This window comes from Mustela erminea, chromosome 10 (genome assembly GCF_009829155.1).
Source record: "Mustela erminea isolate mMusErm1 chromosome 10, mMusErm1.Pri, whole genome shotgun sequence".
Lineage (NCBI taxonomy): Eukaryota > Metazoa > Chordata > Mammalia > Carnivora > Mustelidae > Mustela > Mustela erminea.
The window spans coordinates 14,827,765-14,852,699 of record NC_045623.1 but is presented as its reverse complement, the minus strand read 5'-3'; the positions used below and the strand labels follow the sequence as shown (position 1 = coordinate 14,852,699).

The window sequence follows — 24,935 nt, the reverse complement described above, 5'->3', positions numbered from 1 at the left end:
AAAAAAGAGATTTCTGTTTCTGATAAGATAGACTAAACTTCCACTATAGACAACTAAAGTGCTATATAAAATCTTTAAAACAATTTATGAAGAGTACTGTTGAGTTGGAATGAAAGTAAGGAATACTAGAGCCAGAAACTTTGTGATGATGGGAACCAGAGGGGTAAGAGAAATTTGAGGACATTTGTCAAACTAGGTGAACTTGGATTTCAGTTTTCATGGCACATAGGGTACATGTCAAATTTCAGGGTCTAAGGTGAAGAGTCTAAGCAGAGACCTTTCCTCTTTTAAGTCAGAGGCACCAAAGTGCTATACTTTAGTATAAGAGTAAACTAGAAATACCACTCATTTTCCAAAAGATTGCATGAAAATCTGTTTGCAACTTGGCGATATAGCAAAGGAAAGCAACATCCCTAAAAAGTTGCATCCATAATCTGGCCATTACATTGACTCAAAGTGAAAACTTAAAGTGTCGGATTCATCTTCAAAATCTCAAACTAAAATTTAGTTTAAAGTAGTCCAAACAAAAAGTTACCCAGGCTCTGGCAGAAGCAAAATGCACACACTTTCTGAATGAGCCCACGTTAATATCAGGTCTGTTGTGATAAGCACTGGGTATTGTATGTAAGTGATGAATCATTAAATCCTACACCTGGGATGCCTGCGTGGCTCAGTTGGTTAGGCGGCTGCCTTCAGCTCAGGTCATGATCCCGGTGTCCTGGGATGGAGTCCTGCATCAGGCTCCTTGCTCGGCGGGGAGCCTGCTTCTCCCTCTGCTTCTGCCTGCCACTCTCTCTGCCTGTGTGTGCTCTCTCTCTCTGACAAATAAATTTTTAAAAAAGGATTAAATCCTACACCTGAAACTAATATTACACTGAATGTTAACTAACTGGAATTTAAATTAAAACTTGGAAAAATTAATAATAATAATAATAATAGTAATGATAATACCTGGTCTCCTTACTTAAATATATAGCCATTTTTTAATATTTATGAAAATAAAGAACAGATTTAAAATTATGTGCAGAGAAAAACTGAAAGAAAGAGTAATCATTTTGAAAGAGGAAAATACAGTGGTTGAAATTTTTTATTTTTATTTTTATTTTTAATTTTTTTTTAAAGATTTTATTTATTTATTTAACAGAGAGAGATCACAAGTAGGCAGAGAGGCAGGCAGAGAGAGAGGAGGAAGCAGGCTCCCTGCTGAGCAGAGAGCCCGATGTGGGACTCGATCCCAGGACCCTGAGATCATGACCTGAGCCGAAGGCAGCGGCTTAACCCACTGAGCCACCCAGGCGCCCCGGTTGAAATTTTTAAAATTTAAATGAACAATTTGAAAGCAAATTTGATACAAGTAAAGCAAAATTAATAAATGAGAAGATTTATATGAATAAATTAAACAGAATGTAGCTATAGTGGGTTGAACTTAGTCCCAAAAAGGTTATGTCCAAATTCTAATCCCTAGTACTAGTAAATAAAATTTTATTTAGAAATGGGGTCCTTGTGGATGTGATTAAATTAGTGATATTGAGATGAGATCATCCTATATTTAAGGTGAGCCCTAAATCCGATGTTTTATGTCCTCATAAGAGAAAAGAGAGGGATATTTTTAACTCAGATACAGAGAAGACCCATAGGGCAAGGCCATGTGAAGACAGAGGCAGAGATTGGAATAATGTGTCTAAAGCCAGGAAACACATGATTGCCAAGAACTACCAGAAGGTAGGAGAATAACATGGGACAAATTCTTCCTCAGGGCATCCAGAAGGAACCAACACCCAGAGACACGTTGATTTTTGACTTCTAGCCTTCAAAATCATGAGAGAATGATTCTCTTTCATTTGAAGCCACCAAATTGTGGTGCTTTATTCCAACAGCTCTAGGATAGTAATACAGTAGCACATAGAAGGAGTGAAAAACATGAATGCAAGATTAAGAAATGATGAAGACAGAGTTATAGTCTAACATAAGTATAACTGGAGTTCTGGAAAGAGGATATACAAAGCATAGTAGACACAATACTTGAAGTCATAATTGTTGAGAATATTCCAGAACTGATGAAAGATGAAATCCACAAATAAAAAGTCAAATGGACTACTTTCATGAAGGAAAAACAAGAAAATCACATCTAGACTTAACATGGTGAGTGGGGTGAATGGGGGTGTAGATTTAAGAACAGCAAAAGAAGTTGTAGTTCTAGTAATAAGCAAACAGAATGGAATATTAGAGCACCAACATTACCTATGTTAAGAAAGTATGAACTAATATCACAAATACTTGTCTTTTGAATCTTTGTCAGGACACACCATTATAGGTGGGAGGAGTCATGTGGAAGACCTTTATATTGAACCCCATCCTCTGTCAAAACAAACCAGAGCTTGATGCCCTATAGTTACTTTAAATTCTGATAACTACAGAATGGAATTCTGTGGTTTTGAACCAATTAGGAAAGGAAAATGAATAGGAAAAGCAAAAGGAAACCTCCTCATGTTGTTGTAACAACAGAGCAAACCTCCCATGTCTTTGCACACCAGCTAAACAAGGTCGAGTTGGACCAGTGACCCTTCAGAACTTAAACTGGCTTGAAGTCATCCCAACTAAACATACTATAGAGAACTGAGAGAAGCAAGCTCAAAATCTCTCTGTAATATTGAACCAGGTCCTGGAACTCTCTAAGCAACAGAAATTGACAACAAGCCTAATAGCTGTTCCAGACGAGGCTTTTCAGACATGTGTTTTAGATCAACTATCAACTATGCTTACCATGATATAAAAGTAAATCATAAACTTTAAAGTTTCTACCAGGACTAGGAAGCCATAAAAGAAAAAAAATCACAAACTTTAAAAAGAACCAAATAACATCTAGAGATGAAAAAAAAGCAAAAACTGAAGTTAAAAACTTTAATTCAGTAAAAGGTTGAATACAAACAAAAGACAGAATTTGTTACTTAGAAGACAGAACAGAAATAAAATACTGAGAACACAGCACAAATATGTAAAAATATAGGAAATGTAGAAAGGATGAGAGATGTAGAAAATACAGTTTGAGTCCATTTTATGAGTCCTAGAATGAATGGAGAGAATAAATGGGCCGAAGAAAATATTTGAAGGGAATATGAGTGAGAATTGATGAAACACCCAATGCACAGATTCAAAAGGTTAAATAATCTCAAGAAGGTTAAATAAAAACAAATCCACCTCTACAGCCATAGGAAAAGTTAAGAAAACCAGAGACAAAAACCTTAAAGCAGTCAGAGGGAAAAGAAAGATTATCTTTGAAGAATGATAGATTAGCCATAGACATATCAGTAGTAATTCTCCTTAGAAGAGTGTGGACCTCAAAATGCTAAAGTTGAAATAAGAATGTTCTTAGAAGGGCACTTGGTGGCTCAGTCAGTTGGGTGCCTTTGGTTCAGGTCATGATCGATTCCAGCTGGGATCAAGCCCCACAATGGGCTCCCTGCTTGTTGGGAAGCCTGCTTTCCCTCTCCTACTCCCCCTGCTTGTGTTCCTGCTCTCTCTCTCTCTCTCTCTCTCTGTCAAATAAATAAATAGAATCTTAAAAAAAAAAAGAATGTTCTTAGAGAAAAACTAAGACTAAATAGCCAAGATAATTTGTAATCATCACACACTCACTAAAAATTCTAAAAGATAAATTCCAGGTATAAATAAAGTGATCTCAGATGAAATTCAGAAATACAAGAAAAACCAAGAAGAAAAAAAATGGTTAAATACATACAAATGTGTAAACAACCATTGATTCTAGAAATTGTCATAATGCATTGTTGGGATATTATCATAATTATTATCATAATTATCATAATGCATTGTTGGGATAAAACCAAGAAGTAGATACAAAATACTAGACAACAGCAAGTCAAGAAGAGGATAAATGGAGTTTCAGTATTTATTGTTTATCTAGGAGGGAGGTAAATATTTTTTAAATCCATACCTTGAAAGGGGAAGTGTATATAATTTCTAGGGTAGTCACCACAAGAAAAGAAAAAACTTTTTAAACTTTCAATAGATTAAAAATCAATGAAAGTTAACACATTATGAGATTTAAAAGAAAACCAAGAGGAAAGAAATTACTCTTATAAGGTCAAGGTAGTGGATGCCTGTGTGTGAAGGGAGCCAGTTGTGAATGTAAAGGAATACGCAGGGACTTCTGGGATGGCAGTAGTCTTCCATTCTTGATCTTGTAACTGGTAAGCACTAATCAAGAGAAAGGTGGTCAAACTCGGTTAAATACACCTTAAGGCAAATAGCATTTATAGAAATGAAGACATTTTATAATGATAAAACTTGCAACACATGAATATAAAACTTTAAATTTGTATAATCCTTCTGTTATTGTGTTCAAAGCTGTCTAAGCTAAACTACAAATCCTACAATTTCTGGTCCTGTGTGTTTCTGGTTAGCGTGGGCCACAAGAGACATTTCCTTTTTTTTTTTTTCTTAAAGATTTTATTTATTTATTTGAGATAGAGAGAGTGTGAGAGGGAGAATGAGAGAGGAGAAGGTCAAAGGGAGAAGCAGACTCCCCATGGAGCTGGGAGCCCAATGTGGGACTCAATCCCAGGACTCTAGGATCATGATCTGAACTGAAGTCACTTGCTTAACCAACTGAGCCTCGCAGGCAGCCCCCACAAGAGACATTTCTGCATGAAGTTTGGAAGGTGGTATGGAAGCAGCAGTTATTTATTTTTAAAATTTTTTAAAATTTAAATTCAATTAGCCAACATATAGCACATAATTAAGGTTTTTTTTTTCCACTTTATTTTTTTTTTATTTCTTTTCAGTTGATATCCAGGATCTATAAAGAACTCCTCAAACTCAACACACACAAAACAGATAATCATGTCAAAAAATGGTTAGAATACATGAACAGACACTTCTCCAATGAAGACATACAAATGGCTATCAGACACATGAAAAAATGTTCATCATCACTAGCCATCAGGGAGATTCAAATTAAAACCACATTGAGATACCACCTTACACCAGTTAGAATGGTCAAAATTAGCAAGACAGGAAACAACGTGTGTTGGAGAGGATGTGGAGAAAGGGGAACCCTCTTACACTGTTGGTGGGAATGCAAGTTGGTGCAGCCACTTTGGAGAACAGTGTGGAGATTCCTTAAGAAATTAGAAATAGAACTTCCCTATGACCCTGCAATTGCACTACTGGGTATTTACCCCAAAGATACAAATGTAGTGAAAAGAAGATCCATCTGTACCCCAAAGTTTATAGCAGCAATGGCCACGGTCGCCAAACTGTGGAAAGAACCAAGATGCCCTTCAACAGATGAATGGATAAGGAAGATGTGGTCCATATACACTATGGAGTATTATGCCTCCATCAGAAAGGATGAATACCCAACTTTTGTAGCAACATGGACAGGACTGGAGGAGATTATGTTGAGTGAAGTAAGTCAAGCAGAGGGAGTCAATTATCATATGGTTTTGCTTATTTGTGGAGCATAACAAATAACATGGAGGACATGGGAAGATGGAGAGGAGAAGGCAGTTGAGAGAAATTGGGGGGGGGGAGATGAACCATGAGAGACCATGGACTCTGAAAAACAATCTGAGGGTTTTGAAGGAGCGGGGGGTGGGAGGTTGGGGTAGCCAGGGGGTGGGTGTTATGGAGGGCATGTATTGCATGGAGCACTGGGTGTGGTGCATCATTAACTTTTGATGTAGTGTTCAGTGATTCATTAGTTGCATCTAACACCCAGTGCTCATCATATCACATGCCCTCCTTAATACCCATCACCCAGTTTCCCCATCCCTCCCCCTTCCTTTTACACAACCTTCAGTTTGTTTCCTGGAGCCAAGAGTCTCTCATGATTTGTCTCCCTCTCTGATTTTGTCCCATTCAATTTTCCCTCCCATCCTCTATAACCCTCAGTGCTATTTCTTATATTCAACCTAAATACTCATACTGTTTTTCCACTTAGAAGTTATGAGCAGAGTCAACAGATATCACAGGTCTGCTGGCTCACCTTGTTGGTAGTGTGAACAGCAGCCAGTCTAATAGCTCTCACCTTCGACTGGATCCCCCTTCAGCTTCTCAAACTCTTGAATCGGGTACATGCTAAGCTTCGGGACAAACGGCATTAGTTTCTCCTGCAGGACACACAGTATTATTCCTGGAGTCCTGAGAACTGACATACATTCCTGTCTGTCCATGTAAGTTCCAGCTCACTTCCAGGTTTGTTCCTGCTTTCTCCCACTTTAGTTCCATCGTTCCTTCCCAAATGCCTCCCCTGCAGACTTCAAGCTCTAACCTCAGATGAGCAGAAAACATCCTTTCAGAGATTGTTTAACCAGATTGTGTAAAGTCAAATCCCTGTAACAAACTGATTCATAAATACATATTTTAAGTGGGCATGGAACACGGAACAATTTGTGAAAACTGATCATAAGGTAATTTGTGTCACTATATCTGTCTTCAACTCTTTTATTTAAAGATATTTTCCAGTTTTATCGAGATATAATTGACATATGATATTATATAATTATATAAGTTTGAAGTATACAAAGAAATCATTTGGTACATGTATATATTGTGAAATTATTACCACATAAAATAGTATTGAAAGTCTGTGATATGCTAAGAGCTTGGGTGCTTGAGATATATGCATGCAACAAAAATCTTTGCCTTCAAATTGCTTACATTTTTCTGGAAAGGGGTAAACATTAGAAATAAATGCAGTGTACAATTAAATTCTGTAGTATGTTATGAAGTGACATGTACTGTGAAAAAAATTAGATTGCCTAAGGGGCAATGTTATACACAACTAATGAATCATTGAACACATCAAAAATAATGATGCACTCTATGTTGGCTAACTGAATTTCAATAAAAAAATAAAATAAAATACTATGATACTTAAACTTGACAAGAACAATATAAGAGAGAAAAATTAGAGCACAATCTTATTCATGAACATAGATGCAAAAATTCTAAATAAAATACTGGCAGAATTAATAACAGCAACATATAAAAAAGATATTTTGTGTTCAAATAATTTTATCTCGGGAATTAAATAAATGTATGTCACTTAAAAATCCATGAATGTAATTTACATCATATTAAAGGAGAAACTATGTAATTATTTCAATATTTTAAAAATACATCTGACAAAATTCAAAATATACTCCTAATAAAAATTAGGCAGTGAAATTGTCTAAACTGCTACTGGTAAGATTCCTACTGACACCTTTTTTCCCCTAGCTTTATAGGAGAATAGTTTAAAAATATAATTGTATATATCTGAGGCATAAAATATGATGATTTGATATACATATACATTGTGGAATGGTTACCAAGATCAAAATACTTGACACATTCATCACTTCACATAAAAAAAAAAAAACACCTAAGAGTACCCAGCACATAGTGGATGATCAGTAAATATAGGCTGGAAAAAGTGAATGCAGATATATTCATTGATTTTTCACCCATTTAAAAAATTAAGGTATAACATACATGCAGTAAGATTCACCCTTTTAGGTATGCAGTTCTGTGAGATTTAGCAAGTGTTTACAGTCATATAACCACCACGACTTCCCCACAATTTCCCCACACCCCTTTGTAGTCAGGCCCTTCTATCCTCCTCAGTCCACTCACAACCACACATCTGATTTCTATCCTTCTAGGTTGCTTTTGTAAGAGTGTCATAAATGGAATCACACAGTAGGCAACCTTTACAGTCTGGCTTATTTCATTTAGCATAACACTTTTAAAGTTCTGTATTAATGCATTATATAAGTAGCTCATTGTATACCATTGTGTATTGTACCATAGTTTGCTTATCCATTCCCCACTTGAAATGTATTTGGTCTAATTCCAGATTTCATTACATGTGAATTTTAACTTCTTTTTATTTGTTTAAAAGCTTATTGGCATCTGGGACTATAGGAAGTAAGCATGTTCAAACCTTTAGCTCATATTAGCTTACACGTTTGTATGATCTGTGTTGGTACTGATAGAGATATTTTATTTAAGACAAAGTGTAATAGTTTCCTGATAACAAAACAAGAGGTATAATGCAAAGCATAATCATAGATACTGAATCCTGTTTGACCATCATCATGGACCTGCTTTGGAATCTTGGTGGGCATGTGTCCTTTCTTTGACCAGCTTGAATCTTGTGACTATTTTGCCCTCATACTGAGGAAAACCTACCATATTATGAGACAAGTCCCATTTTCTGAAGTTTCTTTTTCTTTTGTGGGGGGGGGGAGTATCATTTTAGTTTTTAATTTTTTTAAACTTAAATTCGATTAGCTAATTTATAGTATATCATTAGTTTCAGATGTGGTGTTCAGTAATTTATCAGTTGTTATATGTAAATGACCATATGCTTAATCAAATTAATCCCAATATATATAATCTAAATTACTCTCCCAATACCTTAAACTTGATTTTCAGCCAAAAATAATGCATGAAAAACTTTAGCTGTGGCAGGAAATGGTGGCAAGCAGTGTCTTTAATCCATAACTGACAAATACTGAAGTCTGGCGTGAAGACATATTGCAGCCAATGGATTTGACACTTGCCGAGCACCAATTTAGAAAATCACTTTTAGGTGATAACGGGCTGTGTGAAACTCACATTTTGGTGCACAGAAGCCTGGAATTCCTGTGGAAAGACTGGAAAAGGAAAATAGTGAGGGATATTGGCAGTCTGAAGTAGTGAGGTGGAGAAAGCCGACCATTGGACTATGAGGTCTGTAGATGTGACTACTCCTCCTCCTGATGTGATCAAGGATACTTTACCTTTCTGGGCTCGATTTATTTAACCATAAAATGAATGAACAGGAAAAGCAGGAAATGCACTGACTGCACAATGTAGAGCTCTTCTGCCAATCACCTGTGTGACATTGGACAAGTTGGCCTCTTGAGCTTTACTATCTTACTATATGAAATGAGAGGTTTAACAATTACACAACAATATTAATTCTACTGAATTATACACTTAAAATGGTTAAAACGGTCAATTTTATCTTATGCATATATTTTGCTGCAATAAAAAAATCTTTCAATTAAAAACAAAAAAAACAAAAAAACCCCCACAAAACACCAAAGAATAAAATACACACTTAAAAACTTCTAACAAAACTATAACAGAAAGGTACTTTCTTAAACTTCTATGGCAAAAGTAGAGTATAAGAATTAGAAAAAACAAAACTGGGCATAAGAAGTAGGGTCCGCAGTTGGGCCCTCATTCAGGTTAGGTCCAAGCTGTGTAGAGTTATTTTGGGGTCATTCCTGAGTCATGGTATCTACAAGGACCAGGAAAAAGTAAGTAATAAAGCAATTATAGCTGAAGGAACTTCTACCTGAGACCTTAAGGATATCTCAAATTTAATTTTACAAGGTTAATTACCAATTATTAGCCAAAGATAGAAATAGACACAATAAACATGGCAACATGAGTGAGAACCAGCAAAAGCAAACAGAGCAGGGAGGAGCAAGATGGCAGAGGAGTGGGAGATCTAAATTTCGGCAGGTCCCAGGAGTTCAGCTAGATAGTTATCAACCACTCTGAACACCTACAAACTCAACAGGAGATTGAAGAGAAGAAGAGCAGCAATTCTATGAACAGAAAAGTGACCACTTTCTGGAAGGTAGGATGTGCGGAGATGAATCCAAAGGGATATACAGGAAGAGAGACTGTGGGGGGAGGGGCTGGCTCCTGGTAAGCCCCTGGTAAGCAGCAGAGCACAGAATCACAACTTTTAGAAGTCTGCTCCACTGAGGAGCATAGCGGCTCCAGAGGCTAACAGGGCAGGGGGCCGTGTGGGGGTGTGGTGGAACCCTCACAGGGACAATGTGGTCTCAGGGCCCTCAGGGTCAGAGAAAGACCAGGGGCGTGTGTGTCAAAGCTCCCAGGTATTGGAGCGGGGAAGCTGGCTGCAGAGATGGAGCCAGGGAGTGAGCTCCCAGGTTGGGGTTACCTTAGACCATGATCCGAGGCACAGATGGACCACTACTCTTCAGGCAGGGACCGCACAAGCAGCAGATCTGGGGGAACTCACCTTTCTTCTCTGGGAGGAGTGGCAGAGGATCACGCTGCAGGAATCTGCTGGGTTTGGAGACTCCAAATGGGTCCAGATGTCAGAGATAGAAAGGCTTGGTTACAGGCTGGGTGAGCACGGAGTGCGGCCAGAGACCAGGGAGACAGGCATAGTTGCCTGCTTTTCTCTGAGGTTGCACTGAGGAGTAGGGACCAAGCTCTTGGCTCCTACCAACTGGAGATTTGGAGGCTGCCATCTTCATTCTCCTCCTCCAAAGCTCTATGGAAAGCGTTGAGGGAACAAAAGCTCCTGAGAGCAAATGCGAGCAGATTACGCAGCCTGGCCCTGGCAAGGGTGGTGCAATCCCACCTCTGGCAAAGACATTTAAGAATCATGGCAACAGGCCACTCCCCCAGAAGATTAGCAGGAACATCCAGCCAAGACCATGTTCACTGATCAACGAGAACTGCAGAACTCCAGAATTAGGGGAATGCAACACATAGAATTCATGGCTTCCCTCCCAATGATTCTTTCACCTTTCAAAGTTAAATTTTTTAAATTTTATTTTTTTCTTATTCTATTTTAAAATTTTTTCCTATTTTAACCTTATTTTTAAATTGAATTTGTTTTTTTTAATTTTATTATTTCAGTGTTCCAAAATTCATTGTTTATGCACCACACCCAGTGCTCCATGCAATATGTGCCCTCCTTAACACCCACCACCATGTTCCCCCATTCCCCCACCCACCACCCCTCCAAAACCCTCAGTTTGTTTCTCAGAGCCCATAGTCTCATGCTTCATCTTCCCCTCTGATTTCTCCCAATTCACTTTTCCTTTCCTTCTCCTAATGTCCTCCATGTTATTTCTTATGCTCCACAAGTAAGTGAAACCATATGATGATTGACTTTCTCTGCTTGACTTATTTCACTCAGCATAATCTCCTCCAGTCCCATCCATGTTGATATGAAAGTTGGGTATTCGTCCTTTCTGATGGCTGCATAATATTCCATTGTATATATGGACCTTATCTTCTTTATCCATTCATCTGTTGAAGGGCATCTTGGTTCTTTCCACAGTTTGGTGGTTGTAACCATTGCTGCTATGAACATTGGGGTACATATGGCCCTTCTTTTCATTACATCTGTATTTTAACCTTTTAAAACTATTTTATCAATGCCTTTTTTAAAAAATCTTTTTTAATTTTCATTTTTATAGTCATATTCTATACCTTCATTATTTTAACCTTATTTTTTGTATACATACGGGTTTTTCTTTCTTTAAAATTTTGGGATATAGTTTCTTCTACCAATCAAAATATACCCTAATTTAGCTCATATCTTTGTTCTAGTCTCCAGCCTAATCACGTTCTTTCCTCTTTTTTTTCATTATTTTTTCAATCAACTTATCAATTCTTTTTTTAGAATGTCATATTCCATCCCTTCATTGTGTTTACCCTTATTTTTGTATATACATAAGCTTTTCTTTCTTTAAAATTTCGGGAGGCAGTCTCTTCTAACAGATCAAAATACATCCAAAATCAAGTGTGTGCCTCTGTTCTATTCACCAATCTAATATATATATTTGTTGTTGTTGTTGTTGTTTACCTTTTTCCCCTCCTTTATTCTCCCTCCAGTTTTGGGTCGCTTCTGATGTGTTTAGTGTATATTTTTCTGGGGTCATTGCTACCTTTTTAGTATTTTGTTCTCATTCATCTATTCTTTTTTTTTTTTAAGATTTTTTATTTATTTATTTGACAAACAGAGATCACAAGCAGGCAGAGAGGCAGACAGAGAGAGAGGAGGAAGCAGGCTCCCTGCTGAGCAGAGAGTCCGACGTGGGGCTCTATCCCAGGACCCCGGGATCATGACCTGAGCCGAAGGCAGAGGCTTCAACCCACTGAGCCACCCAGGCGCCCCTCATTCATCTATTCTTATCTGGATAAAATGATAAGGAGGAAAAACTCACCTCGGTGGTTGGTGGGGGGCGGGGGGGACAAGAGGCAGTACCCATGGCTAGGGATCTAATCAATACAGACATTAGTAAGATGTCAGAACTAGAGTTCAGAATGACGATTATCAAGGTGTTAGCTGGGCTTGAAAAAAGTATGGAAGATATTAGAGAATCCCTTTCTGGAGAAATAAAAGAGCTAAAATCTAACCAACTTGAAATAAAAAACCTATTAATTAAAGATGGCACGTATGGCATGGAGCACTGGGTGTGAAGCATAAACAATGAATTTTGGAACACTGAAAAAATAAAATTAAATTAATTTAAAAAATAAATAAAAACAGAATGTCAACTTTACTAAATAAATAAATAAAGACCTAAATGTGAGACTGGAAATAATAAAACTCCTTAAAAAAAATATAGGCAGTAATCTCTTGTACATTGGTCTTAGCAACATTTTCCTAGATATGCCTCCTCAGGTAAGGAAAACAAAAGCAAAAATAAAGTATTAAGACTTCATCCAAATAAAAGGCTTTTTCACAGCAAAGGAAACCATTGATAAAACAAAAGGCAACTCCTGAATGGAGAAGATATTTGCAAATGATATATCTGGTAATGGGTTAATATCCAAAACATATAATTTATACAATTCAACACCAAAAAAACACAAATAATCTGATTAAAAATGAGCAGAACCGAATAGCCATTTTACAAAAGAAGGCATACAAATGCCAACAGACACATGAAAAGATGCTCAATATCACTCAACATCAGAGAACCTCAAGTCAAAACCACAATGAGATATCACCTTACACCTGTCAGAATAGCTAGAATCAAAAAGATAAGATATAACAATGTTGATGAGGATGTGGAGAAAAAGGAACCCTGGTGCACCATTGGTGGAAGTGTAAATTGGTGCAGCCACTGCAGGAAATAGTATGGAGGTCCTTCAAAAAATTAAAAATAAAAATGCTATATGAGCTAATAATTTTATTGTTATGTATTTACCCAAAGAAAACTAAAACTAATTTGAAAAGATATATGCACCCTTATGTTTATTGCAGCATTATTTACAGTAGCCAAGATATGGATGCAACCCAAGTGTATATCAACAGATGAATGGATAAAGAAGATGTGGTCTATATATATATAATGGACCATAAGATAGAATGAAGTCTTTCTGTTTGCAATGACATGGAAGGAGCTAGAGAGTATTATGCTAGACAAGATAAGTGAATGGGAGAAAGACAAATACCATATGCTTTCACTCATATGTGGAATTTAAGAAAGAAAACAAATGAACAAAAAGGAAAAAGGAGAGAGAGAAAAAAACAAGAAACAGTCTCAACTATAGAGAAAAAAGTGATAGTTATCAGAATGGAGGTGGTCAGGGAGATGGGTTAAATAGGTGATGGGGATTAAGTACAAGTACACTTGTGCTGAGCATAAGGTTTGTATGGAAGTGTTGAATCACTATATTGCACCCATGAAACTAATATTACACTGTATGTTAACTGGAATTTAAATAAAACATAAAAGATGAATGAATAAAGACATTGTGATACACACACACGCACACGTAATGAAATATTATTCAGCCATAAGAACAATGAGATTATTGTCATTTGCAACAACATGGATGAACCTAGAGGGTATACACTAAGTGAAATAAGTTAGAGGGAAAAAATGCCATAAGGTTTCACTTATACTAGGAGTCTAAAAAAACCAACAGAACAAACAAAAAGTCCATAAATTCAAAGAACAACCTAGTGTTTGCTGGGGAGGAGGGAGGCTGGTCAAGATGGATGAAGGAGATTGAGAGTTACAGGTTTCCAGTTATGGAATAAATAAGCTATGAGGGGCGCATGGGTGGCTCAGGGGGTTAAAACCTCTGCCTTTGGCTGGGGTCATGATCCCAGGGTCCTGAGGTCGAGCCCCGGGTCAGGCTCTCTCCTCGGCGGGGAGCCTGCTTCCCCCCCACCCCCTGCCTTTCTGCCTACTTGTTATCTCTGTCTGTCAAATAAATAAATAAATAAATAAGTTATGAGGATGAAAGATACAGCATATTGAATATAGTCAGTGGCATTGTAATAGCATTGTATGATGACAGATGATACTTATATTTGTGGTGAGCATAGCATAACATATAAAGTTGAATCACTATGCTGTACACTTGAAGCTACTGTAACATTGTGTGTCAACTATACCTCAATGAAAAAAAAAAGACATCGTTATGTTAGGGTAATGAAGACAACACAGTAATGGCATAGGGATGAATAGGCCAATGGAACAGAGACAAAAAACAGAAACATTCATGCATATATGGAAACTTTATATATAACAGATGTGGTATTAGAGAACACAGAGAAAGTATGGATGTCTTAGTATGGTGCTGTGACATTTGAGTATCAGTCTGAAAATAAATAAATATACCATATCAAGATCACTTCATAATAAGGTGAAATATACACCTAACCGTGAAAGGAAAAACCATGGTTTTTAGAATATAACATAGAAAAATTACTTCATGATCTTGGAGGAGAAAAGGACTTTCCAAAAATATGACTCAGCAAGTGCAGAAGGAAAAGACTGATTATTTTTATTACCTTCTACCTATCCAAAAAATCCCCAAATACTGAATACACAAACCACAGAGGAAGAGAAAATATTTGCATCACATATAGTGAACAAAAATCTCATATTCAGAATATATAAAGAATACCTATAAATGATAAGATACAATCTATAGAGAATCTATATAATAGGGGCGTCTGGGTGGCTCAGTGGGTTAAGCCTTTGCCTTCGGCTCAGGTCATGATCCCAGGGTCCTGGGATCGAGCCCCGCATCAGGCTCTCCGTTCATCGGGAGTCTGCTTCCCCCTCTCTCTCTGCCTGCCTATACCTACTTGTGATCTCTCTCTCTGTCAAATAAATAAATAAAATCCTTAAAAAAAAAAGAAAATCTATATAGTCAATAAAATCTATCTATAGAAAATAGGCAAAAGACTGGAAATGGCACTTCACAAAAAAGAAAATTCAAATGACCACTAAACATATGATAAATTATTCAAACTCATTAGGAATCAAGGAAAAAAATATATCACTATATATAGATAGATGATAAAGATAGAGTGCATATTTAGAGATTATATTTATTTATTTGACAGAGATCACAAGTAGGCAGAGAAGTAGGCAGAGAGAGAGGAGGAAGCAGGCTTCCAGCTGAGCAGAGAGCCTGATGCAGGGCTCGATTCCAGGACCCTGGGATCATGACCTGAGCCGAAGGCAGAGGCTTTAACCCACTGAGTCACCCAGGTGCCCCTAGATTTAGACATAGATATAAAGATATATCACTTTGAATAAACAAACAAATGAACTAACTAGTTCCTGTGTTGGACAGAATGTGGAATATTGGGAACTCTTATAAACTGCTGATGGGTATATAAATATATACTCATATAATTCAACCCCTTTACAACAACATGACATTTTTATGATGTAGTAATTCCATTATTAGATAAGTCCTCCCAAAATGCACTCTTACATTCACAAGGACAAAAATACAAAATTTGTTTTATAGAAGCATTGTCTGTAACAGCCAAACACTGGGGAAAGCCCTATGTCTATCAACCAAAGAATGGTTAAGTTTTGGTATATACATACAATGAAATATCACATGGCAATGAAAATGAACAAACTAATGATTGAATCTTTAAAATATAATATTGAGTGCATTGAGCACTTTTAGGGTGTTATATTTCACATTAAAAAATTTAATTACCATTTTTAATATATAAAAAATATCAAGTATTTAGTAATAAATCTTCAAAGAGTTGTGCAACACCTTCTTAGAAAATATTTTAAAACTTAATTGGAAGGCATTACAGAAGACCCTAATAAAGGAAAAATGTATCATGCTTGCAGATTATATCTATGAACATTGTATATATGTCAATTATCTTCAAATTATTCTACTGATTACATTCAACCCCAATACCTGCCCAATATATTGCATTATGGAATTTGGTAAGATAATTCTAAAATATATACTAAATTGGAAAAAATCAAGAATTCAAAGATCCTTTTGATAAAGAGGGATAAAATAGAGTACTCGCTAAGATTTAAGCTTGGGGCACCTGGGTTGCTCAGTGGGTTAAAGCCTCTGCCTTCAGCTCAGGTCATGATCTCAGGGTCCTGGGATCGAGCCCCACATCAGGCTCTCTGCTCAGCAGAGAGCCTGCTTCCTCCTCCTCTCTCTCTCTCTCTCTCTCTGCCTGCCTTTCTGCCTACATGTGATCTCTGTCTGTCAAATAAATAAATAAAATCTTTTTAAAAAGATTTATATTAAAGCTTTTGTAATCAAAACACATTACTGAGACATAGATATACCAATGGAACCTAAGAGAAAGACAAGGAAAATAAGTCCACACACATATAGACACCTACTATATAAAGTTGTTATTCAATGTCATTCAAAAAAAATTATGACTTTTCAATTAAAAATGCTGGTGTGATTTGTTAAACATATGGAAAAAATGAAATTGCACTTCTTATTCACACAATTCACAAAAATCAACATGAGGTAAAGACCATTCTTTGAAAGCAAAATTCTAAAATGCTTAGGAGAAATTATTGGTGAATTTCTTTATAAATTCAAGAGTAGTGTATCAGTCAGAGTTCAAAGAAGCAGAACTACTACAATGTGGTGTGTGTGTAGAAAGATTCCAGGAGTCTGATCTTCTTGCCTCTTTGTGAGAAGACACTGTCTCCCCATTGATCCTGGAACTTGAATTCCACAGGGCAGAAAGTCAGGAAGAAAAGATGAATGTAGTGTGAGGGAGAGTAAGAACAAATTGGAACACACAGGCACAAGCTGAAGGCCACCAGAACAGACCGAAGTCTGTGTCAGTCATTTTGTCTCTGCTCTTGATGGTACACGTGTCCTCCAAAAGTCAGGGATTTTTTCACAGAGCTAAACACAGTCACCTGGAGTAAGAGAAGCTGAAGAAAGATCTAGGGGAAGATAAAGTAGTTTAGGATCTGGCTGTTATCTCACGCCAAGATGAGCCTATAGATCAGAGACAATGTGTGAGGGCTACAAGATAACTGTTGCTTCACTTTTGCCCCCCAGTTCTCCCACAAGAATCTCTTTGTAACCCTAACTGGAAATGTACACCAAATCGAATTCTGGGAAATGTAGTACAGCCTAGCCAAACTGACATACTACAAAGCTACCAAAGGTAGGAATATTTTTCTGAAAGACGACACAATGAGCAGTGGTAATAGTATGTGTTTAAGTAGTTTTATTCAAGAAGAAAAGATGAAAAGTATATCTTCTGGGCTCTTGAGTATATGAGATATATTTTTGCTGATATCATACATCATTCAAAACAGATATACAGGGGTGTCTGGATGGCATCTATTCTGAGTGAGACAGAAAACCACTAGAGGATTTTGAACCGGGAGGAAATGTTCTGATTTACATTTTAAAAGATTTTCTTTTGTTTTTAAACTTTTGTTTTGACCTAATTTTAGACTTACCGAAAAAATGCAAAAATAGTACAAAAAGTTCCCTTATATCCCTTATCTCACCCTACAACAATAATAGGCAATTAATGTTCGTGCATTATTATTAGCTAAACTATAGGTCTTATTACATTTCACATATTTTTTTTCCACTTGTATCATCTTTCTGTTTCACAATCCTAACCTGGGTCCCCTATTGCATGTAGTTGTTTTGGGGTTTTTTTCCCTCCTTAGTTTCTTCCAGTGTGCAACAGTTCTTCACTCTTTTCCTTGTCTTTTGATCTTGACACTTTGGAAGAATAATAATCAGTAATTTTGTAGAATGCCCCACAAATAGAGTTTATCTGATAATTTCTCATGCTTGGAAAGTATATTAGTCTGCTAAGGTTACCATGGCAAAATAACACAGACTAGGTGGCTTAAGCAACAAAAATATCATTTCTCAGAGTTCTAGAAGTTCAAGATCAAGGTTCCACTCAATTCAGTTTCTGGTGAGAGCCCTTTTCCTGACTTGCAGATGGCATCATTCTTATAGTCGTGGCATAACCTTTCCCCAGTTTCAGCTTGCTGGCTTAGTGCATTTGTGTTGGATGAGGGTGTGAAGAGAGGAGTGCACTCTGAAGTCTCCTCTTATAAAGGACTCTAATCCTATTGGATTAAGGCCCTATCCTTACCATCTCATGTAATCTTAATTACTTCCTTAGAGCCCCTATCTCCAAATACAGCCAGAATGGGGGGTTAGGGTTTCATAGTATGAGTTTCAGGGGGAAACGAACATTCATAACAGAAAGGTTTTATATTTTTGGAGACTACCACACACGTGACTTTATGCATCATATAATGGATTTGTGATATTGGTATGTCTTATTACTGGTGATATTTACCTTGATCATTTGCATGGGTTGGTGTCTGCTAGGTTTCTCCACTAAAGACTATCTCTACATTCACAGTTAATAAACGTCTTTGGGAAGATACTTTGAAACTGCAAATCTTGTTTCTTCCCCAACTTTTGCCTAATCATTCTAGCATCCATTGGTGAATCTTGTTTGCAAGTAATTAGGGCAATTTCAATGATGAATTCTGTATTCCCTCCTTCTGTCTACATCTAGTAATTGGAATTCAATTGTAAGGAAGAGCTGTTCCTTCTCCCTTGTTTACATATTTGATTTTTATATATATGGTATAGATTTACTGGGCATATTTTGTTCTAGGGCTTAAAGTCAAATACCATTGTTCAAGGTATTCCAGTTTTGGCCATTAGGAACTCCTTCAAACTGGCTCCTGTTTTCAAATTCTCCCCCATCATTTGGGGGGCATTTCCTTACCTTCTGACATCACAAGATGTTCTAGGCTCATTTTGTATCTTTCTTGCCTGTCCTGAAATCAACTTCTGCAAGGAGTCCTGGTTCTTTATGTTGAAGAATGTGTCTAGAAACCAAGATTTGGTGTTAGGTGTGCTCATGGTTCTGGAGTGTCACTGCTTCTAGGCCATCCCAATGAACAAAGTTAGAAAGTATATGAGTGTATGTATGTATGTATAACCCACACATACACCCATATGTATATTTATCTGCCTGAATATATATTTAAAAACCTGAGTTTATACTAATGCCTCTTATTCTAATCCAATACCACAGGGTTTATTTTAGCCTTCCTCCTTTCCTCGTAGTATCTTCCAACAGTGAAAGTGGTCTCTCATTATCTACAATATATATGTACTTATTTGTTCAGTTCTAGTATACAAGTAACGGTAGTGTCGGGATTGCAAACCCATACTCCTATGGGAAACACTTTTACCAAGCAGATTACAGCATTTAAGCTTTTGGCTTTTCCAGTGCCTGGTGAAGCTACTGCTTCCTAAGTCACTTAGGTTAGCTTTCTTTCCCATCCCTTTGTGTTCACGCTATTCTCTTGTAAAATACCCTTTCGTTTGTTAGTATTTGCATTCCCTTTTAGGTTCCCTATTTTCTTTTTGGTTTTAATCATTTGTTTATTTGGGGTTATGTAAAGGGTATGCAAAAACCCTTCTATGATTCTAAGAGTAAGAGCTATATACACAAAGATATTATCAGAGACACATTATTGTACTTCATCCTTGTTAACCCAGTCCCCTTCTCTTCTTTCTCTTCCCCTTATTTAGTTTTTGGTTTATCTTTAATTTCTTTTGTACAAATGAACAGATATCTATTATTTTCTTCTCTTTTTTCCTTATATGAGAGGTGGTTGCTATATATATTCTTTGGTACTTTTTTTTCATTTTACAGCAAGTCTTAGAAAACACTCCGTATCAGTTATATTCTTCTTTTTTTTTCTTACAGCTACTTAGTACTCCATGGTGTAGATATACTATGATTTTTTCAACCCTTTCCTATGAATGGGCATTTGGGCTCCCTCCTATACTTGGGAATTAAAAAAACAATGCTGTAATTAAAAACTTGTGCATATGTATTTTCATATTGTTGGAGGCATATCTTCAAGGTGAATTCTTAGAATTGCTGGCTGCATTGGTCAAAACAATACATAGGAAAATTTTGTTTTTGACATTGCCAAATTTCTCTTCAGAATTGTACAATCTGTAGTCCCATCAGCAATATATGAACATGTCTATTTCCTCACAGCATTGCCAACAGAATGTGTTGCCATTTTCTTAAAATTTTTCCAGTCTCACCAATGAGAAATGGTTTGAATGGTTTTAATTTGCATTTGTCCAATTTTGAGTGAATGTGAGAATTTTTTTATATGTTTCAGTTTGTTTTAAAATCTTTTATGGTGAGTTGTCTGTTCATGTATTTTTCCCATTTTTCTATTGGGTTTTTAGTGCCTTCCCCCTCCTTACAGCAAAATCACTCAGCTATCGTCCTAAGTATAGGTTGTAGGAGGATACTTTTGGAAACAGGGAGAAGGTTATTTCAATAATCCAGATGAATTAAAGGAAGGTAGTCAGAGTAGAGGTGGTGAGCAATGGTCACACTGCAGGTATCATGGGAATGTAAATCAGAAAATTTTCCTAACAGACACGCTGTAGGTTATGAGCAAAAGAGAGATCAAGGTGGTTTCTCGTTTCTGTTTGAAAGAATGAAAGCCTAGATTTGTCATTAACTTAGAGAAAATCTTGGTTGAGGCAAATTTGGGGTGTGGATGATAAACACAAGCTGGGTCTGAATCATGTCAAACTTGAGATGCCAATCAAATTTCTAAGTGGTAATGTCAAGAAGATGATTCGATATATAGTGCTGAAGTTCAAAGGGAATAGTAGTATGCAGAAGCACTGATGTGTAAGAACTAGATGAGGTCAACACAAGTACAGATGTAAAATAAAAGACATACACACACTGAGCCATTTAAGAAATCATGGAGAAGGTAAGGAACCAGCCAAAGAGACAGAAGGAGCAGCCAATAAGGAAGCAGGAAAACAAGAATATGGTGCTTTGGATGCCGAGTGAAAAACACATTTCACTGACAGACTGATAAAAATTGTCAAACGCTACCAACAGGTCAAGTAAGATAGAGCCTAAGAATTGACATTAGATACAGCAAATTTTTAACGTTGTTGGAGACCTTAAGTTTTAGTGGTATGGTACAGTAAAGGATTCAAGCATTTCATTTCAGCATAATGGAATATGATATCAGAAGAAATGTAGGTGCTTGTTGATTTCATGATCAACAAAACCTTAATATAAAGAAGCAGAAAAATCAAAGGAGAAAGTAGGCTAAAACAGGTAAGAAAATGAAATGGAAGATGAATGCAATATATCAGGGTGATTTTAGAATTTATTTTATTTAACAAACACTGATATATTGTTTACTATGTGTCAGACACTATTCAAGGATTTGTAAATACAATTCATTTAACATTCACTTCTTCCAATCCTCAAAATTCATGATTGTCCTTTTCCCGACCTTTAAATTTTATCCTGTGTTTATACAATCTCCTTAAGTGATGTTATTCAGACCTATGACTTCAAATATCTATTTACTAAAAGGCTTTAATTATATATCTCCAACCTACAGAAGCTGGAAAAAGAACAACAAATGAAGTCTAAAGCCAGAAGAAATATAGAGCAGAAATAAATGATACAGAAAAACAAACAAAATACCACAAAAACAAAAACAACAGAACACATTGGTGAAAACCAGGAGATGGTTCTTTAAAAAAAAAAAAAGTGAAATTGATAAGCCTCTAGCCAGATTTATCAAAAAGAAAAGAGAAAAGACCCAAATAAAAATCACAAGTGATGAAGAGAAATAACTAACATGACAGAAATAAACAAGAAATTATGAGAATATTATGAAAAACTGTATGTCAATAAATTGGACAACCTGGAAGAAATGGACAAATTCCAATAAACATATAAACTATGAAAACTGAAATGGGAATAGAAAACATCAACAGACCTATAACCAGCAAAGAAACTGAATCAGTAATCAAAAATCTCCCAAAACGCTCAAGTCCAGGGCCAGATGGCTTGTTTCAAAGGAGATCTCTATCAAACATTTAGGGAAGAGTTACTACCTATTCTTCTCAAACTATTCCAAAAAATAAGAAAAGAAAAATTCCAAATTTATTCTATGAGACCAACATCACCCTGAAACCAAAACCCGATAAATACACAACAACAACGACAAAGAGTATGCGACAATATCCTTGATGAACATGGGTGTAAAAATTCTCTATAAAAATAGCACGGATTGCATGGAGCACGGGGTGTGGTGCAAAAATAATGAATACTGTTATGCTGGAAATAAAAAAAATAAATAAAAAAAAAATAGCTCAGTGGGTTAAGCCGCTGCCTTCGGCTCAGGTCGTGATCCCAGTGTCCTGGGATCGAGTCCCGCATCGGGCTCTCTGCTCAGCAGGGAGCCTGCTTCCCTCTCTCACTCTCTGCCTGCCTCTCTGCCTACTTGTGATCTCTGTCAAATAAACAAATAAAATCTTTTAAAAAAAAATACTAGCTAACAGAATCCAACAGTACATTAAAAAAATCATTCTCTGTAATAAAGTGGGATTTGTTCCTGGTTTGCAAGGATGGTTCAATATTCACAAATCAATCAATGTGATACACCACATTAATTAAAAACGGATACAAATGTATGATCATTTCAGTAGACGTAGAAAAGCATTTCATAAAGTACAACATTCACACATAATAAAAGCCATCAATAAAGCAGGTTTAGAGAGAACAAAAAACCCACAGCTAATACCATCCTCAATGGGGAAAAACTGAGCTTTTCCTCTATGCTCAGGAACAAGACAGAGATGTCCACTCTAACCACTGTTATTTAATGCAGTACTGGAAGTCCTAGCCACAGCAATCAGACAAGAAGAAATAAAAGGCCTCCAAATTGTCAAGAAGTCAAACTTTCACTATTTGCAAATAACATGATACCTTATATATAAAACCCTAAAGACTTCACCAGAAAATTACTAGAACTGATATACAAATTCAGTGAAGTCACAGGATATGATTAACATACAGAAATGTGCTACAATTCTATACACCAATAATTAAGCAAAAGAAAGAGAAATTAAGGAATCAACCCCATTTACAGCTACCCCAAAAACCGTAAGATAACTGTGAATAAACCTAATAAAAGAGGTAATTACGTGTCTCCATGTCCCAACATTAATATTTCAAAGTGTGATGATGAAGATTCAATTTTTAATACTTCAGTTTGCTGTATTTTTAAGTTTTTTACAATGCACATGTACTGCTTGTTTAATAAAACACTTTAAAATTCTTGGGGCGCCTGGGTGGCTCAGTGGGTTAAAGCCTCTGGCTTTAGCTCAGGTCATGATTCCAGGGTCCTAGGATCGAGCCCCACATCAGGCTCTCTGCTCAGCAGGGAGCCTGCTTCCCTTCCTCTCTCTCTGCCTGCCTCTCTGCCTACTTGCGATCTCTGTCCGTCAAATAAATAAATGAAATCTTTAAAAACAAAACATTTAAAAATTCTTCAAAGGAGGCACTGATTCATGAAATTGTATTTCCCCAGATAGATAAATTAAGATAACTACTATATCTAGTAACACAGAAGTCACTGGTATCCTTGACAAGATCCATTTTGGTGGAGGAGGGTAAGAAATACCCATGTATAGTTTGGCAGTTCTGCAAAACGTTAAACAGAGTTAGGGTATGACCCAGTAATTATAGTCTTAGGTATATACTCTTTTGTCCACATAAAAACTTATACAAAAATATTCACAGCAACGTAAGAGCCTAGAAGCCAAAACTGTAAACAACCCAAATGTCCATAAACCAATGAATGGAAAACAAAGTGTGATATATTCATATAATGGAATATTGTTCAGCAAATTTTAAAAGAATTAAGTACCAATACATGCCACAGCACTGATGAGCCTTGAAAACATTAAGCTAAGTGAAAGAAGCCAATCACATAAGAAAACATCCTGAATAATTCCTACCATGCTTAAAAATTTCCTCAAGTCCCTAGAGACATAAACTATATTAGTGGTTGCCTACAGTTGAGGGGGTGGAGGATCTGGGGAGTGAATGCTAATGGGTATGAGGTTCTTTGAGGAATGATGAGAATGTCCTAAAATTAGGTCATGTTAATGGTTGCACAATTTTGTGACTATAATAAAAACCACTGAATTGTACACTTTTAAGAGGTGAATTTATGGTAAATGAATTATCTCAATAAAACTGGTATAAGAAAAAAAGGCAGAAGAATTTAGTCAATCAGTTTGCATTTTTCTCAGTATGTATAACTTTTATGTGACCTTACTTCTGGAGATCTTTTTTTTTGGGGGGGGGGGTAAACTTTTCTTTCTTCCCATTAATCCCTATCCCCATACAACTCCTGAACTCTCCAAATCAAACACAATCAGACAGAAAAATGTTTGCCTCCATTAAGAAAAAGTATACTTTACAATTTTTAAAAAGTATTAAGTGAGGCCATTGTTCAGATTTACTTTTCACATAGTTACATATGTACATAATCCAAAAAAAAAAGAGGAGGAGGAGAAGAGGAAGAAGAGGATGGAGAAGAAGAAAAAGCATTTACCTAGGAATAATAACTTATTACTTTAAGCAAACATTACACTATGTAGCCTGGATTCTAAAACCCATTTTGAATTATATAAAACTACTTTGTAAAAGCCACAAAACAAGTGTCCCTCACTCTGAGAAATGTTTGAATTTTTAAATAATACTGTTATAATACATTTTTTTCATGAAATAAAATAGATTTACAACAATGGTATCATTTTATGGATACAGCCTGAGTACATATATAAGCCCATTGGCAAGGCTAAGTTAGTACTGGTATCCTCCCTTGGACTGTGTAATTTCAGTAGTATACAATAAATTCTCTACTGTTGGAATAACACCTGTACAGTTCAGCTAAAGATGTAGACAATTAAAAACAAAAACAAAAACAAAAAACCTTGCACAAATATTCAAACTTTGGGAA

General features: G+C 36.3%; 1 protein-coding gene across 1 annotated transcript in view; it reads left to right on the top strand.

Moving 5' to 3' along the window:
* Nucleotides 1-24,935, top strand: part of CD53 (CD53 molecule) — a 58,092-nt gene that overhangs the window by 29,070 nt on the left and 4,087 nt on the right. The gene's annotated exons all lie outside the window — the stretch shown is intronic.